This window comes from Chionomys nivalis, chromosome 2 (assembly GCF_950005125.1).
Source record: "Chionomys nivalis chromosome 2, mChiNiv1.1, whole genome shotgun sequence".
Lineage (NCBI taxonomy): Eukaryota > Metazoa > Chordata > Mammalia > Rodentia > Cricetidae > Chionomys > Chionomys nivalis.
The window spans coordinates 44,137,422-44,154,153 of NC_080087.1; the positions used below are offsets into that span (position 1 = coordinate 44,137,422).

A 16,732-nucleotide genomic window follows, 5' to 3' on the forward strand; every position below is an offset into this window, starting at 1 on the left:
CATTCATTCATCCCCAAGGTCACACAGCTAATAAATTTTAGAGCCAGAATTAAAGTTTAGCCCTATCCAATATGGAAATCATGAGACCTTATAATATTCTTGAATTTTTGATTCAGTTGTTATACATCTTTTGTACCTTCATGATTTTTCTTTTGAGAATATACAATTACTACCTTTATACTTTTCAAGGTCTAAAATGGTTTTGGAGGGTTGACTCCAAAATTATGTAAAGTCAAACTTATCTCCCCTAATTATTTTCTAACCTCTTAGCCTTCATTCACAACTTGCTCTAAAGAAAATACACTCCCCTACTTAAAGACAAAAACAAACAGAAACAAGAGTGCTAGATGCCTGCCAAACTTATTCTCCAATACAGAGAGCTTTGATGGTTACAAGGAAACTTAGCCGAAAGGGATTCTTAGTAAGAAGAACAGAGTCAAATCATAAACCAAGCAATTTAGTTACTCAAGCATACTTGTGGCCTTTGCTTTATTGCACATTTTAAAATACAAATTCATTGTAAAGACTTACTTGGCTGCCCTCATAAAATAATATCGTACCTATGGCATACTATAATGACTAAGGGAGTGGGCTTTGAAGACTGATTTTTTTTTTTAAATCTTAAATCTGTACTATCTTTTGCCCAGTTACTAAGGTTTCTGAGTCAGCCTAAGTCAAATTGTATAAAATAGCCTTAAGAGTCAAGCATTTATTTTGTATATAGGTGTTAGAATCAGCCTAGTCATCTATCAACAGATAAAAGTATAAAGTGTGATATTTATATACAATAGATTGTTTAGCCATAAAGAAAACAGATAGCCTGACATTTGCAAGAAAATGGGTGGAATTAAAAATAAACTATACTCAGAAATCCAAATATGTTTTCTCAAGTGTGTGTGTGTGTGTCTGTGTTACTAAAGTAAAAAGGAGAGCGTGAGACAGAAGAAAGATATCTTAAGATCTTAAGGGATTTAGGAAGTGATGAAAAGGAGGATAACAGAATTCGTGTGGCATGGAAGTAGAGGAGGGGTATTCGGAAGAGGAAGTGAACCTATAAGAGAGAGTATGAACCCCTGCTTCCCCTCAACTGAACTCCAGGAGCTCAGCCCAGTGCTTGACTGTGGGTTACTGCATCTGCTGTCATCAGTTACTGGATGTAGGTTCTATGATGACAATTAAGGTCGTCACTAATCTGATTAAAGGGGAAGGCCCTTTCAGACACCCTCTCCACTATTGCTAAGAATCTTAGCTGGGATCATCCTTGTGGACTCTTGAGAATTTCTCTAAACCAGGTTTCTCCCTAATCCCATAATGGCTCCCTATCAACATAACTTTTATTGCTCTCCGCCTCCCTCTAAATAGGCCTCCTCCTCCTCCTCTCCCTCCTCCTCCTGCTTCTTCTTTTTTTATTGTTATTTTATTTTATTTTGGTTTTTCGAGACAGGGTTTCTTTGTGGTTTTGGAGCCTGGAGCCTGTCCTGGAACTAGCTTTTGTAGACAGCCTGGTCTCGAACTCACAGAGATCTGCCTGCCTCTGCCTGCCGAGTGCTGGGATTAAAAGGATTAATGGCTTGTGCCACCACTGCCAGCCTAACTCGGCCTGGCCTTCTTAATCTCTCATGGTCCCATCCTCCATTCCCGCACTTCAACCCGCCCCCCTCCACACACACACACATACTCCAAGTTTACCCAGGAGATCGTAACTATTTTCGTTCCTGGGGCCCTCCGAGTATGTCTGGAGGAATCATATAAACGGGGGGGAGTAAAGACCATGATGGAGAAAACCAGAAACAGCTGACACAAGCTAGTGGGAGCTCACGCACTATGGACTGACATCGGACCGAACTCTCTGAATGTGGGTGATAGTTAGGTCGCTTGATTTATTAAGGGTGCGGGGGACTGGCAGTGGCACAAGGACCTATGCCAGGTGCAAGAACTGGCTTTTTGCAACCCATTTCCTATGGTGGCATACCAGACTTTGTTGACTCTGCAAGGAAGGCCTTATCCCCTCTGAGGAGTTGGTAGGGGGTGGTAAAGGGGGATGGGGGAACGAGAGAAGGGGAGAGAAGGGAAACTGGGGTTATTATGCAAAAATGAAAAGTAAATTTTTTAATAAAAATATGAAAAAAGAGGAACTAGAAGGTTGGGAGCAGTAGAGGAAGGAAATGAATTAGACCAAACTGTGATATTTATACATGCATATATATATATTACATGTATGCTTATAACATATACACATATATGTATGAAAATGCTGTAAAAATCCTTTACTTTGTATACTATGTTTAAAAAGTAATTAAAAATAAACAAATACCATTTAAAATTTTATTCTTTCATTTTAACTCACATAGAACAGTTTCTAGTAACAATATATTCCATATGTTTCAGATTATCAAATTCATGTAAGACAAATCACGGTTTCTGACAATTTTAACTGTACATAGGATAGAAACCGTTTCAAGCACCTTACAAAGACGTTTGCTTTCCTGTAAGTACTTCCATAAAGCGCCTCAGTTAACCTCTATTTGGTCTTACACACATTACTGTGAATAAATGTGTGTTAAACAGATCTCTGTATACAAGGCTTAGTAATATTTTTTTAATATTTATGTATTTACACAATAGTAAGAGTGCAGACAAAGAGTGCGGACTCTTCTGACAGAGTCTACAGTTGTGCCACCCTATCCAGAGCACTGCATCTCGGTCTGTGGGACATTTGCCTAAATCGTCAGGTGAAGCGTTTACTCGACAGAGAAACACTAACTTCTAAAGTTAGGATGCAGTCCTCTTCAGAGATGCTATTAACTTCAACTTTTACCAACCCTTGAAGAGTAATTTATGTATATAATATAAATACTAAAAATAGAGAAAGAAAATTCAATGGAGTATCTCAAATACTAGGAACAAATTATGTTGCTATTAAATCAAATACTTGACTCTTCATGGCCTATTGACCAGATTAGAAGTAGCCTAATAGTTTTTCTCAAATGCAAATATTTGTTTGGTTAAATAATATTAACAGGGAACATTACATATTTCCAGTAGTATAATGAAAAAAGACATCTCATTGTCCCAGAAGATTTAGCATCAAGCCTGAAGGACAAACAAATACACAATGTATTTGTGTGAGAATTCCTCCTGTCACTGCTTTTGTACCCTGCCCCAAGTTTGTATTTAATTTAATTTACAATATTTCTATAAATGGCATTTTTGTTGATAGTATGTAAGTTACCATCTCTGATGATAAAGCCAGACACTTACTGATAATAGCCCCATGCTTCTGAGGGAGGTTCAGACCCTGCCAGGATGGACTGCTCTTCCTAAGGGGAGTGAACCCACCATCACCTTAAAACTCCATGGAGGATGATGCAGCACCAAGAGCCCCCTGGTTGCTAGGCAATAATCCCTTATGACTGCTCCAAAAGGACTGCTAGGCAACAGTGCTGGCTGTGTTTGCTCCAGCTGTTTCCAAGAGAGCTCACTCCCAGCTCAGCGGCTGTCAAGAGGGCCAGGTTCACAAGAGACTAGGGGTCACCTGGTTCTGTGACTAGTTACATAACATATACACATATTTCAAAGGAGTTTCTCCACTGTCGCTAAAGAAAAATCAGGGCAGAGTTAGTTTCCAGCCTGAAGGGTACTTTGAATGTATCCTTAATTTAATTTCTGTCCTTGGAGAGTTACAGATTCCATCAGAAAAACTAAAACAACTGAAGCAAACTCTGTAACAAAAGGCTAAGAACTCAAATAAATAATAAATGAGCCAACCTTTATTAAGTCACATTTAAAGTACGACTACCTAAGCTCTGTTTCAAAGAGCTTAGCCACGTGCCTACTTTCTGTCCATAGAAAAGTGGGGGAAATACAAGAATTAAATCGCAATGCTCATGAAAAACTATGCCTAACTTATTTGAAGCTGGATATGAGGACACCCTGCTGTAATTCCAATACTTGAGTGGCTGAAACGGAGATATTGTATGAGACTAGCTGTGGCCACATAGTAAAACCCTGTGTCAGGAAAGAAAAAGAAAGTAAGGGGAAGGAGGATAAAGAGAAAAAGGGGAGAGAATTTCTAGAAAATATTTAAGTGCACAACTCCAGTAGAGCATAGCAAATTTTAGGCAAAGCTTTCACTTTGATGTATAGTGAAACCAACATTTAGATGGTCTGTCCCAAATTCTCTATAGTTCCACCCCCCCCAAAAAAAAACTTAGTCATATATTTCCTGATATCACTCACGTTGAAGGCAACCACTCGTGAATAAATCTGAGAACTGTCTCCATCCATCCTGTCATGAGTTTGCCCTGTCTTCACTCCCCTTGATGTCCCCCAAACTCATTTGTATAGGAAGAGAACATGCAGAGGGGCATGGGCCTTTAGTCATTTCACCATAGCACAAAGCCATAGCATAATACACAAGATACGTCTGAATCTAGTTCCTGCCCAACTTCAAGCATGCCTGCTGCTGTCCCATTCAGCACACTTCTATTGTGTTGAGTGATTCACGGTTCTTCCAGCATACCTTGCAATTCATATTGCTTTAATCTTCCCAGAACACATTCCTCTTTACTTGAGAAATGACTGGTTATCTTTTAAGATCTGGCAATACTGTCAACCCTCCTCAGAGTAACTGGCCCTGATTTCCAGATTACCGATAAAGACAGCTGATCATGCCCATACTTGATCCAAGTTGCTATGCCAACTTTAGCCACATTGTGTTAAAGTTGCTTACCTTCCCATTAATCTGTGCTCTTTAAGAGTTCAGACCATGCACCATGTGACCTCCTTTGGATCTGGCCTAGTCCTTAGAATTAAGGAAGTGACGGTGGTATGATGCATTGTTTATTAGAGAATTGTAATTTTAGGCAAAATTGTAAAATACACAAAGATTGGGCACCTTTTGATGTCTTTATATCACCCAACAACATACATCAGGGATGGGAAACTATGTAAGTTGTCCAAACTCCATCTCCATATTCCTCTTCTTAAGCTATAAGGAATGCTTTCACACTAAATCATCAGAAATCCCTTGAGTGACAAGATTCTTATAATCTGCCTACCTCTGTTCTTCTTTTCATTTCTTCCCTGCAGCATTTACCCAGTTCATTGGCAAATTAAACAAGCAATCTACCACTGAGCTATATCATCAGCCTGTCTCATTCTTACCATAATCATAAAACAACACTCAAGGTAGCAACATATTCAGGAGACAATTGTTGATACTGATCTGGTTCCCATCTCAGAAAGGTAATTTTCCATTCAAATCAGCAATTGGGTTATACTTGGTTTTGTTTTGAGATGGGATTTCATATATCCGAGGTTGGCTTCAAACCTGTTACACAGCCAAGGTGAATTTTATATGACTATTTTTATATTTTTATATTTGCATTATCATGTCTGGTTTATATGGTGGTGTTCTGGATTGAAACCAAACTGCTCCAACTGTAAAACCTCCTTAAAAAGCCCCGAGTCAGCATTTACTCAATAACAACCTCTTCAAAGGACTAGTTAAAAAATTAAATAGGAACATGAGGAAATAATGCACAAAAGTCCATGAATTCAGCCATCAATCACAAGATCATACAGTCATTCTTTTTCCCCACCACCACTTGATCCAAAGATATGTATAAACCTCGTTCCCATGGGTTGATTTGTTAGTGAGCATCTTACCTGTGCTTGTGCAACTGTCAAGCCCTTTTATACCAGGAACCATTTGATTATCTAACTTGAACACAAATTCTGAGGACTAGAAATCAGAATTATTGAACTGCTTGTGTCGACACTCTTAGAATTCTTAATCTATTGAGTTGACTAGGTACATGCCCTAAGGCTGTACATCTTCATTTGGGAAACCAATGCTGTTAAGAACACTTGCCCAAGCACTATCGTGTGGAATCACAAGTACATAAATAATGCTGAGTATCTATACAATATTGCATGATAGTGTATAGCTTAAAATAGTTACACATTAAAATGAAATAGATAGGTCATGAATTAGAATTCAAAGTGTACATAAATTTTAAGATGTATATGAAATTTCAAAGGAAATAAAAACACCATGCCTCTAGACTTAGTTATGTCTCTAGATTTCTGGATTTTTCGTGGTAAGAAGGTTTTGTCTTTGGAACTCAATTATGTTCAGGTGGGAATTTATTCATTCTCTCTCTCTCTCTCTCTCTCACACACACACACACACACATACACACACGCACATTCTTCTGCCTTCTCCTTGGTACAAATCTGTAGTCACCTTGCTTAAATACAGAAACTGTTATATCTTTTATATAAATTTATATTTGGAAATGCAGGTTAACCTTGACAATATCTTTTCTAAAATTTTGAGGTAGATATTTTTCTTTCTCCACTATTAAACCTAAATCTGCATGTACCTCATAGACACAGTCTAAACCCTTATGCACATAAAACAGAACTTCACAAAAAAAAAGACAGTCACAAAGAGAGCAGGTGCATGAGATGGTAGGAAGAGTGAAGGCAAACAACCGAGGTTATTTCTGTGATGCAAATACACTGGAAGAGCAAAGGCTAGAAAGTTCTGGAAAATAATACAACAAGTAAATAGCAGAGCTAAGCTTTGATCCGGATCTAACTAAAGCTTACTCTCTATGAATGACCTTTATTGAACAGCCACTTGATGTTACTAATCTTTACCTGATCAGCAATAAACCGAAAGCCTCTATTATTTTACAGATTCTACTAGTGACAATTTCCCTTCTGTCTTATATGATTATAAATCCTATTTATAAAATATTCCTTCTACCATATATATGTGTACACACACACAGACACACACCTAAAATATTTTATTCTTGGATTTGTTCTCATAGAAACATCCAGTGCAAATGGATTCACATTCTCAAAATGCAGTTTTCATTAGCATTGGCCATGAATTGAAACACTGAGTCTTCTCTCTGTTATTTAAAGCCCTCTACAACATCCTCAATCTCCGTGTTCACTCTTACCTTCACTGGGTCCTGAATATTCTTCACAGCTCTCCCTTCCTGTTTTCTGCACTTTTGCTTTTGTTTTTATTACCTTCTAATACAGTGATGTCTTTTCTCCAGTCCTAGAACTTCCTTCTGTGCTTAAAGGACCACTTGAGTTACAACATCTTCTGCTCAGTCCTTCTGTCTAGACTTGAAAATTATCTTTCTCTTCTTTGAAGCCTCTGAAACACCACAACACTTTCTGTTTCTTTCTCAGAAGCAATTGCGATCTACCTATATAAACACATGGGGTTACCATCCTCCACCACCTGTCATGAACAGACAGAATCCTAAGCATCCTATAGAGAAAAGGAGTCTCACTTTCTACACACACACACACACACACACACACATATATATTAATAAATACACAAATGCTTGCATCCTAGAGGATGCTTTTACATGGGCATTTGCTTAAGTTTAGTTCACCTTTTACCTCAAAAATAGATGTACTAAGTTTAAAGTTCATCAAAATTTCAAATAAACATTTTTAAATGGATGTTTTGCCTGCATTTATGTCTGTGCATTCCTTGCACGCCTGGTGCCCACGGGAGTCAGAAGACGACATTGGATCCCCTGGAACTTGCATTATAGTTGTAAGCTGCCATGTGGGCACTAAGATTCCATCTCAGGTCTCCTGTAAGAGCAGCAAGGACTCTTAACCACTAAGCCATCTCTCCAGCCTTAACTATACAATTATGATCATTCTCAGACATGAGAATAAAATGAATGTGTACATGCAATATTAAAACATGGAATGATGGACTCTTTTTACAATAATATAAGCAGTTTTATGTACTCATTTTATGATGAACATTTGAACTCAATTTCTTTATATTGATTGAGAAATCTCAAAAAAAAAATTTGTCTGTGGTCACATGACTAATTTAAAATGTAGTCAGCTACATAACAAGGTTTTTCATTCCTAGCTTAATGTTTTTTGAGTTCTTATCTCCATAATCTTTGCCCATGCTTTTTGTGTTAGCCACAAACAGCTATAGAAAGAAGAAATATTCTCTTTCATTTTTCTTTTCTAATTATTATTTGGATGCAGAATATATAGTAAAATCCATTATTGGTGATTAAAGAGGATTATACTGAACAATATTTATTTCTACAAAGCTTTCCTATTTTGCAACCTAAAACACAAACAACGTAGCAAAAAGTCAAGATGTTAAAAAAAAAACAACATACTGCTATTCAGTTCAAATTAAGGTCACTAAAACCTACATACGAATAACATTCGTGTTTTTCACACATAAACCTGTCTTTGGGACCAGACCCTGCTCTGTACCTCAGGTTTCATTTTAAGCCATTTGTCCTCAGGTTGGAAGAGGGCAGTATTTGCCCTGCTCAACATCTCTGTTAAGGAGTCTCCCTTCCGTTCTCTGCTCACACTCTGTCAGATCCACTTGTTTCCAGGAATGACTTGAGACCCGGGCCTAACACATCCAAGAGTCACAGGCCCTAGTCACAGCAGTTTGTTCAGCTACGCATGACTCACACCTGCCCAGAAAACCTGTTCCATTTTCCCAACTACAGCGGTTGCTTCAAATCCGGGTTTACGGTAGAAGCTGATCAAGCATGACCCTGGTACTAAAGCCCTAGGTACAGAAACATTTGTTCTTTTGAATTTATGCTTTAGAAATTAGTTGTGGAACTATTGGTAGCTTTTTTTCCTGCCTAAACCCTGATAATGAAGTAAAACCAGGATTTAGAGAGAAGCTGGTTCCTTTCAAAATAATTCGCCCTCTGCATCAAGCTGTGACTAAAAGCTGAGCATTTAACTTTCATAAATCTCATAAACACCTCTTGTCCCTTTATGTTAACTTGACAAGGATTTCCTGTTAGGGAAAAATGTTCTAATCCTTTAACTATACTTAATTATCTAAGCATCTCCATTCACGACAGATGCGAAGGGTTATCTGAAAAGAGGTGAAACAGACATGCCATGTATTTATGACAAAGTGACAATGCACAGCTTTAGAGGGAAAATGAAAACAAGTGGGTTGAAAAATAAATTTCTACTTTCAAAAGCAAGGGCTTATAAAAGGGAAACAAGATATGCTGTGCTCTATGACACACTCAGTATTCTTTAGCCATCGTCTTCCCTGTCTCAGATAGCTACCCAGATCTACTCTGAGGGGAAACTCTTCCTCACTTGCTCCCAAGCCTTCTCTCATCCTTCCCAGTGCTAATGAATAAAAGTCAAGGCTCACCCTTCAACTGACAAAAGCATCTCTAATTTCCCTGTTGCTGACTTGACAGTGGACTCTAAGATGATTGATTTACGATGCTGTAGGACAGACAAGTGACCAGGTCAGCTACAGTGGATGGACTGCCCGTATTATCATATTACCTTTCTGCTTCCATTTTTTTATAATTGGCACTAAGAATGAGAGCTGAATGTGAACCACACCTAGACTTGTTGTCCAGTATGAGATATGTGCTGTCCTTTTCAATTCAGCTCAATTCCCGGTGGACCAAGGATTTTGATTTACAACACATCAAAATAGATTCTGATACGTTTTGTTAAATGACTGGACAGAGAGGCTAGGGAGATGCTTCCGAGGGTAAAATGCTGAGAAAACAAGCACAAGGGCCTAAGTTGAATCCTTAGCGCTCACATAAAATTGTGGAGTTGTGCTAGTCTGTAACTCCAGCACTAGGTAGGGTAGTCACAGATCTGTCCCGGTGGCTCCCAGGCCAGCAAGTCTAGCTGAAATGGCAACCTCAGAAAACAGCGAGAGACCCTGCCTCCAAAGACAAAGTGGAAAGCACTAAAATTAGTCAGTGACGTCAACCTCTGTTCGCTACCTGCACATGAATGAGTGAGGGTGCATTCCCACACATACATGGACACACACTTACGACAGATGTGTGAAAAAAATAAAAACAATGACTGAACAAATACTCCCTTTACTTACTCATCTAGAAAATACCGCCATAATATCAGTTGCATAAGTTGCATAAAAAGAAACGAGATTCCTGAACACATCTAGTCCGAGACCTGGCATGTTACTCAGCAGAGGAGAGGTTCCCTTTCCTTAACAGAGCTTTTCTATGGAGACTGTATTCAAACTACTCTCCCTGAACCGCCCATTACAGGTCAAAGGGAATACCATATGTTGGTGACTCCCCGTTTTGCCCTTAATTTGAGCCCCCTCCTTTGGAAAACAGTCTCATGACTTATCTTTTCTAGACTCACCGCCCCTCCCACATATGAGTTCTTTAAACATTAAATAGAAATGGACTTGACACCCGCTTTCTCTACCGGTTTTCAGTCATTACCGTCCAATGAGCATTCACCACTGTAATGCGCATGCTCGCCTCCTCTGGAGCTCTTCCTCGCAATCACAAGGCCATTAATCTTAACTTTCACATCAAATCAAGAGATCTTTCAGCCGCCCTCCTGCTATTATCCTTACGCCGATGACCGGTGATTACATATACATTCTGAAATTCTGCCTGCACTTGTTGCTATAGCAAATCTCTTTCCAGCTTCTTCTGAACTCCCTGAGGCCCTCCCACACTCTTCTGTTTCTGCATTCTTACTCTAGGCGGTCTCACCACACTCCATCCTATAGAGCAACACCAACTAAATGCTAATCTCCCGAGCTCACCTCTGACTTATCTTTTAAGCAGAAGGTAGGTTCTTGTTTTTACATAAGGTCACATTCTGTGGTTCTGAGAAGGAAAAAAAAATTGAGGTGTAATCCGGAATACTCTCCAAATCTCCAAATCTGCTCCCCTTCCTAAACTGCTGTGTTCATAAATGGTGCCACTTGGCAACCTCACATCAAGGCCTGAGACGCATTCAGCATTCTGTGCTTACGTAACCCAGCTATCACCAGGCCAAATCCTTTTCAGTTTCTAATATTTCTGGAATCAGAATATTATCTGTTCTTCCTCATTTGGATGACTTAATTAATGGTTAGAAATATTTACTTGGACTGCCCAACAGCTATCTACCCACCTAAGATTGTAAAGGTGGAAAAATACCTGTAACTTCCTGCTTCCTCGAATGTGTGAGAGACATAAGCGTGTTGGTTTTTATTTTCGGTCTAACTTTTCGCTCCTGTGCACAGTTCTGCTTCTGTCCCTCAGCACACAGAGTGGTGACAGACATTCTTCTTCAAGGACAGAGGAACTGAGAGGCAAAGCAGCTTCTGAGGAAGCGCTGCCTTTTGTAACTTCTCCTTTGAGGTTGATAGACACTTTACAAACCTTCAGAGTGCAACAAAAATTCATCATGTCTGTAATATGACTGTTTTATTAGATTTGAAAGAGCTCTTTGGGAAAGGCAGGCAAAGGGGTCTTATTTTGTCTCTTTTGAGTTTAACGTTACACCTGTTCCAGAAGCTCCACTTATTTTCATTTTAAAAAAATAACAAGCATAATAAAGTAATATAATTGCTTGAGCTGTCAACCGTTCCTATTTACACATATGTGTGCATGAAAACAGAGAGTGAAGGAGAGATAGAGAAAGAGAGAGAATTTCTTCTCTCCTTGAGATACGTTATTTCAGTGCTTAATAATCTAGAAATAAGCAATTTTGAGATGGTTAGAATACAGGCAAAAAAATATACAGAAAGAATGTGGGACTCTTCTTTGGTTTTATTTGTGAGACCGTCATACTGGACCTCAGTTTCTCCTTTTCTTTCATTCCCCAAACGAACACCTTCAGTAGCCCATGCCGAAAACACACACACACACACACACACACAGAGAGAGAGAGAGAGAGAGAGAGAGAGAGAGGCAGAGAGAGAGAGCGGCAGAGAGAGAGAGAGAGCGGCAGAGAGAGAGAGAGAGAGAGAGCGGCAGAGAGACAGAGAGAGAGAGCGGCAGAGAGAGACAGAGCGGCAGAGAGAGAGAGAGCGGCAGAGAGACAGAGAGAGATAACATGTTTCCTTTCATTAACAGAGCAAATATTGGGACTTATAAGGAAGTGGGATGGAGGGTGGAGGATCCTAGGAGGACTTCCAGTCTGTCCATCCTGTGCTCAGACACTTCAAGCTGCTGCTCCAGCACGCAGGTGTCAATGATATCCTGGCTCCACGCTGCTTGTAATAAAGTATCTCCATCCCCACTGGCCTTCCTTCCTGCTTGAGAAATCCTGTTTCTAATTAATCCAGGCTTCTAGGTGAGATTGCTGTATCCTATTCAGAACAGGCACAAACCTGAAACCATGAAGTTCTTATCTCAGCATCTCTGAACCCTCTTCTCCACCAAAAACAAAGCAAACATCTCCTGGGCACTGGGCACAAGACTCTAAGTGACTGAGGGACACAAATCATCATTCTGTGTAAAGTCCACAGCAGGCACCCTCCCTGGGTAAATGCACAGGATGGCCATTTGTTATTGAGAGAGCTGAAAAAAAAATACCTCTCTCATTTGAGTAAAAAGTAGAAACTCAGTTTCATTTTTCAAAATCAGTTCTACTTGTAATAAAGAGAAGATAACAAACATGTTTGGTTTCACAGGTATGCACAGGAGTGTGCCCTTGAACTCTTCTTGTGAAATATTAACTCACTACTAGGGCAAGAAGAGCTATATACAAAGTGTATGATAATACTCAAACAAGACGATTTTTAAAAAGTATATACTAATAGGAAAGGTTTTAAAAGGAAGACTTCAGTCTTGATTTTATTCATAATAACTGACTTTTATAGATGTAATTCCTGAATCTAGGACCTTAGATCTTCCCACCTGCATTAGGAGATGATTAATTAGTATTTGCACAACAAATTTAATTAAGGCGCCTTCTTTGTAGACTCCATCAATTGCATTTGACATCCAGAAAGGAACTCTTTTTTTCTTCTTCCCCCAGGTCAAACTTTTATACTAAAAAGATGTAAAACAACCTAATTTACAGTCAAGCCACTCAAAATTGAGTATTAGCAACATCTGAAAATACAAATTTCAAATGTATTTCTTTCTCATTTTAAATTCAATTCAGACTTAAACTTGATTAAGCCTGGTTCACTTTCAACTGCCTAAAATAAACCATTAAGCAAGAAATATTAGTGAAAAATTTAACATTTTTTTAGGAGTAGCTTGCTGTAATTGAGCTTTAACTTTGAAAGAAAGCTTACGTTTGTGTGTTCATGTGTGTGGGTCATGCATCTACCATACACACTATACTGTCTAGTTTTGTGTGTCAACTTGACACAAGTTTGAGTCATCTGGGGAAGGACTCTCAACTGAGGAAATGCCTCTCTGAGATCCGACTGTGACGTATTTTCTCATTTAGTGATTAATGGGGGGTCCAGCCTATGGTGGGTAGTGCCACCTCCTGGGAAAGCAGATTGAGGAAGCCATGGGAAGTAATCCAGTAAACAGCACCCATCCATGTCCTCTGCATCAGCTCCTGCTCTCAGGATCCTACCTTGGTTGAGTTCCTGTCTTGACTTCCTTCAATGATGAACAACAATGTGGAAGTATAAGCCAAATAAACCCTCTCCTCCCCAACTTGCTTTTTTTGTCATGGTGTTTTGTTGCAGTAATAGAAACCCTAACTAAGACACACACACACACCATATATATAACTAAAAGCCTCACTGCCACCATAACTGAGGCCAAGAACTTGAAGCTGAATAGCTCATAGGCCCAAGGAGAGAACCTACGACTATTGTTCGCTAATAAGACCTAGAATTGAAGCAACACCTTAATACCTATATTCATAGTTAAGTGCGTCTCTCAGGCCTCATCACAGAAGCCTCTATGTGCAGTAGAAGGTGATTAACTCCCACAACTCATCCCCACACAGAGCATAACAGACTTTGAGTACTAAATGGGACATGTGTCACACCCTCTCCTCTCGAGGCCTTAGATCATCACTAAAGAGGGACAGGAGGAACTGTAAGATCCAGAGGCTGTGATGACTATAGTGAAGCAGTGTCTTCTGGGTACAGTAGGATAGCTGCACATGGACTCATGGTAGCTCTGACTGCATACACAAGACCTCTACAAGATCAAACCTGACAAAGCCCCAGCATGGGGAGATGGTCATAAAGTTCAACCCTGGGCTGTGAAGCTAATGGCAACTGATGGTTGGGGGCGGGGGAAGAGAGAGTTCTTTAAGAGATGTGAGCCTCCTGAAGGCTACCCACGTTCCACTACATGGTCTCACAGTCGTGTACGTGCAGGCAGCACTAAGTAGACACAGTGGGTTTGAAAAGAGGACACCCAAAATTGGCAGAAAATCCCATGTAGAAGGAACTAAATGGAGATGAGGGAGTAGGGGGCTAGACTCAATCAGACCACATTGTATGCATGTATAAGGTTCTCAGATGTATAGATATAGAGTTAAAAATAAATGTCCAGATGCACGTTAACTGAAAAATGAACAAAATAGAACATGCATGCCCACACAATTGGAAATTACTCAGCAGTTAAAAGCGAGTAAAATATTGATGCATACCCAGTTACAGAGGTGCCACAAATCGTACTGCAAATGAAGCCAGAAACCAAAGAACATATAGTGTATTATTTGTCTGAAGTGTTTAGGGAAGGTAAGCCTATAGGAACTGTAAAGGAGATGCAAAATCTCCAGGAGTTCTGATGGGATATAAGCATAATGGATCTTACAAAGTGTTGAAGATTAAAACTACATCATAATAATTATTATGCATCTTCTTAAAAGTTTTTAAAATTATTAATGGGTGACTTTTTGAGAATAATTTGCATTTGAAGAGGGTAAATGTTATGATGCTCAAATTTATGATCTATATCTCAATAAATTAATTGTTTAAATCTGTAATGCAAACTCCATAGGAATTTAAATAATTGCAATACTATTAGTAAAAAAATAAATTGATCCATCATTAACTTCAACATATGCTTAAATTGACAAAAGAAGAAGGAAAAATTCTTTAACAAGAATGAAATTTGACACTTCTTAAAATATTCTAGATTGAGTAATACCCCAGTCTGTGTTACTTTGTTGAAAAAAAATTATAGACAAAAAATTAGTTGATTACTAAAACTCTTCCAAGAACCTTTTTATTTCTTTAAATTAGATTTTGTTTAAAATTGAATCAGTTGAACTTGCTAAACACTTTTTTTTGGAAAATAAGCTCTCAGAAGACAGTGTCAGTTGAGGGGCACTGATTAGTGTCTGGCAGTCACAGGACACAAACATTTTGAAGATGAGACCTTTGGCATCAGAATTGTGGTCACCAGTTTTCATTTTAATAAGCCAGACTCTGAGCTTCCTAATATTAAATTCAAGGAAGAATTTTTTTTTTTAAATCGTGTCAAGAAAGAAAAACGGCATCCCGTAAAGTGGACAGGGAGATTTTTAAAGGTTACTGTTTACATACAGAAATACAACTGTCAAGTAAGTCTGATCCGATGCTGTTTCAGGACCAAACCGCTCATAAGAGGGCTTCATTTTGGTTCTTTCCCGACTGCGCGTATGTCTAAGCGATCATGAAAGCCCAGAATCCACCTGCTGGCCCGGCAGAGTCCAGCTAACTCCACTGTTTGCCTAACTGGTTCTCTTTCGGCCCAGCAATTGCTGGTCAGGGCGCTTTTCTGAATCAGGAATGCACTCTGGTACCATCTCGGAGAGGATGAAACGACATTATCATCTCCGCTTCCCTAAGGAAGGCAATTGAGTTGTGGGATCCTTAAGATTGGGTCACCATTTCCAGAAGGCACCTTCACGAAACTCCCAAAAGGCTGCAGTAATAACAGCCAGGACCAACCTGCACTGGGGCGCCCTCTGCCTCTCAGGCTCTGCGACCACCTGCCACTTGAGTCCCTCCTCCTCCACCAGCTAGGATCCTAGCAGTGGGGACAGTCTGATACAGCTGCCGGACTCCCCGAGGTCACCGGTTCCCTCACAGGCATAGTTTATCGCTGAGAGCGAGCGAGTTGGAACTCAGACCTCTACTGCGCTGGTGGCAGCTCACCGCCGCTAGGCAGGAGGAAAACGACGTGTCGTTGATGGCGCGACAGGAGAAGGGCTCAGGAACTTACAACCAGCGGTCCCCAGAGTCCGCTTTCAGTGCCCAGTGGGCAAAAGCCAATGAGCAGACCTGTCAGGTGCACCTGCTTTCACTCCGACTGTCCCCCCAGCTTCAGGTGGAAGGATGGGATGTGTTCTGAATTCCCCGCTTGGTGGAAAACAGCAAAGTTGTGCTTACGTGTTCGCTCGCTCAGTCTCCCCAACTCCCCGAGACCTTTCCCTTCCTCCTCTCTCTAGTGACACCCGCTCGCAGTCCGCCAGGTACGTACCAGCTGCGCGCGAGAGGTGTAGCGGAGCCCGGCCAGGTCCCTTGCGGTGTCGCCTGCCGGCCTCTCTGCAGCACGGGGCTGCGACGCGCCTGGAGCTCGCTGCCGCCTCTGCCGTGGGATGCGGCGGCGTCTGAGAGCCGGGCTGAGGCAGTGGCAGCAATTTGTGGGGCGGAGGGAGCGACTCGGTCCCGCCCCCGGGAGCTGAGCTCAGACTGGCCCTGCTAGCAGAGCCCGACAACGCCGAGCCCCAGGAGGTAAATCCAACAGTGGCTCTTCCCTCCAGCGTCCTAAGGGGAAAGCTCTCTGCACATTCACAGAGAACCTGAGTCAGTTCCCCTGGGTTCGGTTAAGAATTTACTGGAGAAAACCGCGGGAAGTTCGCACTTCCTCTGCCTTCTGTCTCCGTCCCGGTGCGTTCTCGGGTCTAGGGCTCCATGGTGTCAGGAGGTAGCACTTGTTTTAGCAAGGGGTGTCTGGAGAAGGCA

At 40.5% G+C, this 16,732-nt stretch overlaps 1 protein-coding gene across 3 annotated transcripts in view; it reads right to left on the reverse strand.

Moving 5' to 3' along the window:
- Positions 1–16,523, reverse strand: part of Pkib (cAMP-dependent protein kinase inhibitor beta) — a 96,033-nt gene extending 79,510 nt beyond the window's left edge. For 2 of the 3 annotated variants that reach the window (XM_057762034.1, XM_057762033.1), the window contains exon 1: positions 16,248–16,380. The gene's annotated coding sequence lies outside the window, so the exon portion shown is untranslated. Of the gene's footprint in view, positions 1–16,247 lie in introns of all 3 variants that reach the window. The other variant, XM_057762038.1, reaches the window with a different exon arrangement.
- Between the last annotated feature and the right edge of the window lie 209 nt (positions 16,524–16,732).